The sequence below is a fragment of the Rattus norvegicus genome, chromosome 6 (assembly GCF_021556685.1).
Source record: "Rattus norvegicus strain SHRSP/BbbUtx chromosome 6, alternate assembly SHRSP_T2T, whole genome shotgun sequence".
Classification (NCBI taxonomy): Eukaryota; Metazoa; Chordata; class Mammalia; order Rodentia; family Muridae; genus Rattus; species Rattus norvegicus.
Window position 1 is genome coordinate 131,164,584 of NC_141539.1, and position 7,129 is coordinate 131,171,712.

Below are 7,129 nucleotides of genomic sequence, written 5' to 3' on the forward strand. Positions count from 1 at the left end.
TTGTCATAGACAGACAGCTAATCAGCAGGTAATGTGGCTTCCTCAAGCATCAGTGTACACTTCTTTAAGGCAGGATCCTGGGCATGGTTAAAGAGATAATGGGTGCTAATTGTAGCCTGGCACTTTGCCCCCATGCTGCTGCTGTGTGAGTAGCTTCTGGTCGGTAGGAGTACACCCTACAGAGATTTCCCTCTTAGGTGGAAGGCTGTTGCACAGTGGACAAATATTACAGTGATATTATTAACAATAAAGATTGTGGATGTGGACGCAAGGTGATGTAATGGATGTGGCTGAGTAATTAGAGGATCCAAGTGGGACTGGGTACTTGGCTCACATGTGGGGATTCATGCTCTGTAGAAATTAGAGCAAATACACTACAGCGATTTTTTGAGAGTGGAAAGTCACCTGGCGTAGGGGATCTGCATAGAAGTTTGCCCGGTCAACAGCCTGGGGCTCCTAGGTATAGTCTCAAAAGAAGGAGCTCATGTACGCGCAGTCACTATAGTTGAGAGCTAAGAGATGTTTATGGGTGCATGCTTGGTACTCAGCAAGCATTCTCTGCTCCTCTACAGCCCACCATGTAAGCCAGGGGAGTGGTTTCAGGCTGGGTCTTCCCGTGTCAATGAAGGCAATGGTTGGTCTAAGCTGGTTTAGACAATCTCTTGTACCCATACTTCTCGGCTACTTTATTGGGTTATTATATCTGCCACTCTTCTCCACCCTAATTTCTCCCCACCCCCCAATACTAGGTAGGTGAGGAAAAAGTTAGAGGGGAAAGGGGGCATAGGTCTCTTGAGACTATTTTCTGCTGATTAGGTGTGTTGAGTGCCTTCGGCAAGTCCAATCTTTGTTGTCAGGATATCGTCAAGCAGCATCCAGAAGTCTAGAAAAACATCATCATCATCACCACCACCACTACCACCGCTGCCATCATCATCATTGGGGGCGGCGGCGGCAGGAGCAGCAGCCGCCACCACACCCTCTTGGGGTTCTGGTATTTTATACCCTGTCAAGAGTCCCCAGAATTCCAAACATCAACAGTCTTTAGCTGGCAGAATCACGTCCCCAACAGAGCACGAGACAAATCAAAGTCAGCTGCTGTAGACCATCTGAAGTAGCCCCATATCCTATACCTGGGATTAAATGGAAAACATATTCACATAAACTTTCTGTGTTTTTAAAGAAACCAAAATTCTCACCACAATCTCTCATTGAGACTCTCTTCCCAGGTGATTCTAAGTTGGATCAGGTTGACAATTAAACCGTCCCCAAACCGCTTGAGACACGCTGTCTGACTGGAAGTCAGAATCTGGAGAGGGCTGATGTATCATGCTCTCCTCAGGGAAACTGAGGCCCAGAGTCTGGAAGTGACTTATCCGAGGTCACTTGAAGACTCGTGTAAATCTACAAACCTGTTTTATTGACACCTCCATTCTGTCCCCTCCCCGGGAGGGGACATGGGAGACCCTATTCTTACCCTCATCACCAATGGGAAATCACCAACACAGGCTATTGTGGCTGACTTCCACACCATTTTCTGAACAATGCAGATTCGTTAGGATTGTCAGTGCCAGCTGTGGTTACAGCCCCAACATTTGAGTGGCTTAATTTAACTCATCAGTGACATAGCCCATCCTGAAGTGATTTGGTGACTGAAAGCTTTTCTTCCTGTGGTGTTGCCAGCTTCTAGGGCCACATGGAGTCTTCTGCATTCAACTATACTGTGAGAATGTGGCAGACCACTTAAGACTCACCAACAAGCCTGCTACTGTACTCTCTTGTGTTATAGTCTCACAGTAGAAGCCCCTTGTGAATTCCAAAAGAAGGCCGGCCAGGCTCTCTTCCTAGTGCTGTGGTTTGAATGTGAATTGTCCTGCATAAGCTCTCGTGCTTGAACACTTGGTTCCCAGTGTGTGGTGCCATTTTGGAAGGTTTAGGAGGCGGAGCCCTGCAGGAGGTAGTGCATCACAGGGTCTGGCTTTGGCCCTCTGAGGTTTTATGACCAGTGCCCACGATCCCGCCGCCATGCCTTCCTCATGCCAATGGACTGTGAACTCAAACTCTGAGCTCTTCCTGAAGTGACTTGTGTCAGGTTCTTTGTGACAGCAAGCAGAGAACTAAATAATTCACTGGGGTCCAAGGGACAGAACTGGATCTGAAGACATTGACTGGCTTTCTCCTACTCATCAGTGGCCATTCTCAGCCCTCTGGTTTATGAATGGGTATGCCAGCCGCCTTCTGGGAAGCCTGGTTTCCAGAAGTAAGTTTGGAGGCTGTGCCATCTGGTTACATAGGACATGTGTCACATCCCGTAGAGATGAGCCCGTTTCTGGGTCCCTACCCATCCAAAGAAGCAGCACTATAGGGGAGGGCCTGTTCAGGGGACCCTTGGATCCAAGCTCCTCTGTTCCTCTGTCTTGATTCAGCCTGCTTGTTCCAGTTTGAAACTGAACTTGCTGTCACTTGTAACAGGCAGTATGACATTTCACAGAGTGGGGTCTGCAGCTGGGCAGGGGCTGTCACTGTGACAGCGATAACCCAGAGAACCGGGTGCCACACTTGTAGCCTGGGCCCAGATCTCAAGGTTCAGAGAAAGCAGGGAAGTACAGACTTTGGATTTAGGAAGACGTGGATTGCCATAGAACTCGAACTCTTATCAGCTCTGTGATCCTCGGGGAGTTGCACACCCTCTCTGAGCGTGTTCTGTTCTCTTGGAGTCCCACTACCTGCCTGCTAAATGTTGAAGAGCAGGCGTCAGGTAAAGCACTTGGTCCAGAGATACCACTCAATGGCTGCTAAGTTCATGGCTTATTGACTTTTTAGGCAAAAAAAAAAAAAAAAAGTTCCAGTTTTATCAACGTGTCAAGTCCTTGAGCCAATTAACCAGTGGCTTCCTTCCCCGTACCTCCATAGACAGCCTTGCGGAGGGGGTGTCTATGTGACACCCCCCTTTAGCGCAACAGCCAGGTTGGACACTCCATTATTCATAGTCTGCAGTAATGGGCTCATTAAACAGGGCCTCGTGACTCCGCAGAACCTGGAACGAAACCAAAGGCCACTTCTCCAGTGGTTGTTTGCTTCCCCGAGATGCTCATGTGTTTTGGAGACGATGCCAAGAGATCCAGCAAGTCACTCACATTCTCTCCAGGAGGAGACAGCCTATAAATTATTAGTAAGTAAATAAATAAATAACCATCAGGCTCTGTCAGTTTAGGTGGGAAGAAGTCAGGCGGTTGGCGTTGGCTGTTGTGTCGCACGCTCGAGCGACCCAACTATGAGTTTATTTTGGGGGAGGGGGACGGAGGTGGAGGGGAGGCAACTTCAGCCCTGGGCGGCTCTCTGACAAAGAAGTTTGGGGAACAAACTTGGAACGCAAGGAGGGGAGAGTTGGCCCAGGCAGGTGCTCTGCTTCCTTGTAATTAAGGACGGCAAGGTGCCCGTAGTACCTGTCACTTTGCATGCTCGGAGAGGTGCCAGATGAACACGGGGACCTCTCCGCCTTATAAAAAATTAAGCGCAACATCATCTTGATGTGGTTTTTGATCTCTACAGATATTATCGTTCCTGGCAATATGGATTCTACTATTAAGAATGAAAGGGACTTGCGTTCAAAGAGTCCTTCACTTCTTTCTATTTATCTCCCTTTTTTTTTTAAAAAAAAAAAAAAACAGGTTTCCCGTGAAAGCCGCGTTTTACATATTCTTAAGGATTAAAAAAAAATAGCTTTTCTAATGACCTCGTTTCCTTCTCTCTTTCAGTGTCGAAGTGTGATTGCCGAGGCAGGATCCATGCTCACTGGTGATTGGCAGCTCTAGGTGTACTGACAAATCGTACTGTGGTGTGACACTGCCACACGGAGAGGTGAAGAGGGTTCACGAAGGGACAACATTTTCCCATGCCCTATGAGGTCGAATCTGTCTTCCCTTGCACCCTCCTGCCAGTCCCTAATAGCCTCTGATGAGCCTCTTGTCCTCATAGCCCTGCCTGTATGAGAATGTTGTCTAGCTGGCTTCCTAGAGAGCCCTGCGCTTGGCTTCGATGAGTTTGACATTCATGTCTGTTCTTATGAATATTAGGATTCTTTCATTTTCATTGATGAGTAATATTCCAATATACAGACATAACACAGTTTGTTGCTTCTTTGTCTCCCAGGTGAGAAACTTGGGCCATTGCTAGTGTTTGGTGGTCATCAGCAGCTGTAAACATTCCCCTATAGAACGTACAGGAAGCTGGCTAGGCTCACATTCCGTTTGGGTAAACATTTAGTGATTGCATAGTAAGGCGAATGCCTGCTTTACCTCGTAAGAATCTTAAGATGCCGCCTGCTCTTCTTCAGAATACCACTTAATGATTTATTCTTATCTTATGTGTGCCTGCATGTATATTTGTGTATCATGTGTCTATAGTGCCTTCTGGGGCCAGAGGAGGGCGTGGGATCCCCTGGAACTACAGGTGGTCACGAGCTCCTTTGGCCAATGCTCTAAGCCATCTCTCCAGCACCCAGGGTACCATTTTAAATTCCCACCAGCAATAGAGGGAAGTCCCAGTTGGTCCAAACCCTTGCCAGCACTTGGTGTTACCCTTTTCCTGCTTTTCCTGGGGCCATCCAGACAGGTGTGCGGTGACATCTCCAGGCTGTGTTGAATTACATTTCCCTAGTGACTAGCACTGTCTGCCACCTCTCCTAGAGCTCGTTTGGTGTCTTTTTGAATCTTGAGGGAGGGATCGATTTAAGCCTTCTGCTAATTATTGAAACAGGCTCTTCTCATTAGATGAGGTTTAGGGTTACAGTCCGTCTGACATGTACCCCTTACAGTATCTGTATAGGAAAATAAAGATTTCTTTCTACATGCCCCTGGCTTCTACCTAGGCACAGCCTCTTCCATTATTGACATCACCTTCCAGAAAGGTCCATAGGTACAACCTGCGAAAAATTCACTACACATTCTCACCTGGAGCCCGTGGTTTCTGCCTCAGGACGCACTTCCTCCGAGGCACACTTGGAGGGTTTTAGGCCAATGCACAGTGATCTGTGTCTGTAGAAGTTGTCTTTTCCTATTGGCTCCCTTCATTCAACAACATGGATTTAAAATGCTGCCATGACTTTTCTGCTTTTGATGACTCATTTCCTTTTAACACTGAATAAAAGCCCATTGTTTGAGAGTGCCACATTTTACTTACCCATTCATTCACTAAGGGCGTTTTAGTGGCTTCCACAATGTGGCAGTAATGAAAAAAAAACTGCTATAAACACGGGATTTTGGGCAGTCATAAATTTTCAGTTCCATCGAGGAAATTCCAAAGAGCATGAACACATATGGTTCCGAGTATTGTCAGTTGTGTAAGAACACTCCAAACGGTCTTCCCCAGTGACTCCTCTCTTCTGACTTGAAGTGACAGCGAGTGGGTCTCTGTGATCTCCACCGTCTCTGGTGTTTGTTGTTGTGGATGCCGAGTTTCTGTTACAGTTGTAGTTGGAGTACGAAAGCTCGCTGTTTAAACTCATGTACCCTGCTCACACAGCACATGGGGTCTCTTTGCAGCCTCTCATTGGTCGGTTGTATATTCTTGGTGAGGTGTCTTTTCATTTCTCCTTCCTCTTCTTCCTCCTCCTCTTCTTCCTCCTTCCCCCTCCTCCTTTTCCCCCTTCCCCCTTCCCCTTCTCCCCCTTCCCCTTCTCCCCCTTCCCTTTCTCCCCTTCCCCTTCTTCCCCTTCCCCTTCTCCCCCTTCCCCTTCTCCCCCTTCTCCTTCTCCTTCTCCTTCCCCTTCCCCTCCCTCTTCTTCTTCTTCTTCTTCCTCCTCCTCCTCCTCCTCCTCTTCCCCCTTCTTCCCCTTCCCCTTCTTCCCCTCCCCCTTCCTCCTCCCCTTCCTCTTCCTCCTTTTCCTCCTCCTCTTCTTGTTTGTCTCCATCATCATTATCATCATTATCTTCATGTTCTTCTCGTTCTTCTTGTTCTTGAGCTTCTTCTCATGAGTATGAGATCCACTTTATTTACTTTCTATTAAGCTAAAAACCAGGAACCCTGCCCTCCCTCCCATGACCACCCACGACATCACACATGAATAAACTGCTCTGCCAATGGGGATGATCACACAGCTCAAAATGCTCAGAAGTCCTGAGGTCTTTAGTCAGTGACCCAACTAATAATCTTATTTCTGTCTCTGAGTCATATGTGCCCCTTCTGGGCCATCCGCAGGGGTAATCACGGACTGTGTGGAAGGTCAGTCCCTCACTCTTGGTAAAAATTCCTGTTGAAATGACCATTTTGTGGATGACCTCAGGTTCTCTGACCACCTTCCTGCCTCCTGGTTCGGTCCTGCATCTGGACAAGGTGCTGACCCAGGCCAGCCTGGCTTCCATTGCACTGAGCTATCAATGGCTATGCATGTGCTTGGGACTCTCTGGTCTGTTCACCCTCACCTTTCTGCTTAGACATCGTTTCTCCTGAGACTGCGGCACCCTTTGGTTATCTCAGTTTCCCGTGTGTGAACTCTGTCCCATTGTCTGCTGTGGGGCTGTCTGTGATCATCTTTCCATTAGACCAGACTCTCCTGGATCCAGAAACTATCACACATGACACAGGGGAGATGCCCCAAAAGACCAAACAATGATTTCCCCTGGAGGTGGCAGAGTGGGAGAGGCTGTCTATGCTCAGCTGTCTGACCTAAGAACCTCTGAATAGTAGTCTAACATTCCCCGAAAAAAGTGAGCCTGGATGACCCCCAGTTGGGCATCAGCGGGCCCTGCCAGGAAACTTGTCTGAGATGACCAGCAGTCTGGTGCTAGGCAAGCCTGAACAGGCTCCCAGGATGGGAAGACTAGAGAAACCCCACCTTGGACCCGAGGCCCTGGGCAGGACCCAAGACAGACGACCCTCACAAGGCACTCGGGCAGACTGGGTGAACTTCAGACAACCACCAGATGGGTGCCATGGGGCTGGGGCAGACAGCTAGCCTGAGATGACCACCAGACTAGACAGGCCTGGAGGGGCAGACATTGCCAGAGATGATCCCTGCCCAGAGGCACAGCATTCTGAGACCTCTCCTGAGATGTCCCTAGACACTCAGAGACCCTGGGCACCTCTGAGAGGAGCAACTAAATGGTGGAGAAATGAGAGAGAAAGAGAA

At 48.4% G+C, this 7,129-nt stretch overlaps 1 pseudogene; it reads left to right on the top strand.

The window, feature by feature from the left end:
* Positions 1 to 6,612: 6,612 nt before the first annotated feature.
* On the top strand, positions 6,613 to 6,696 carry LOC120093472 (small nucleolar RNA SNORA17; annotated as a pseudogene).
* Positions 6,697 to 7,129: the final 433 nt, after the last annotated feature.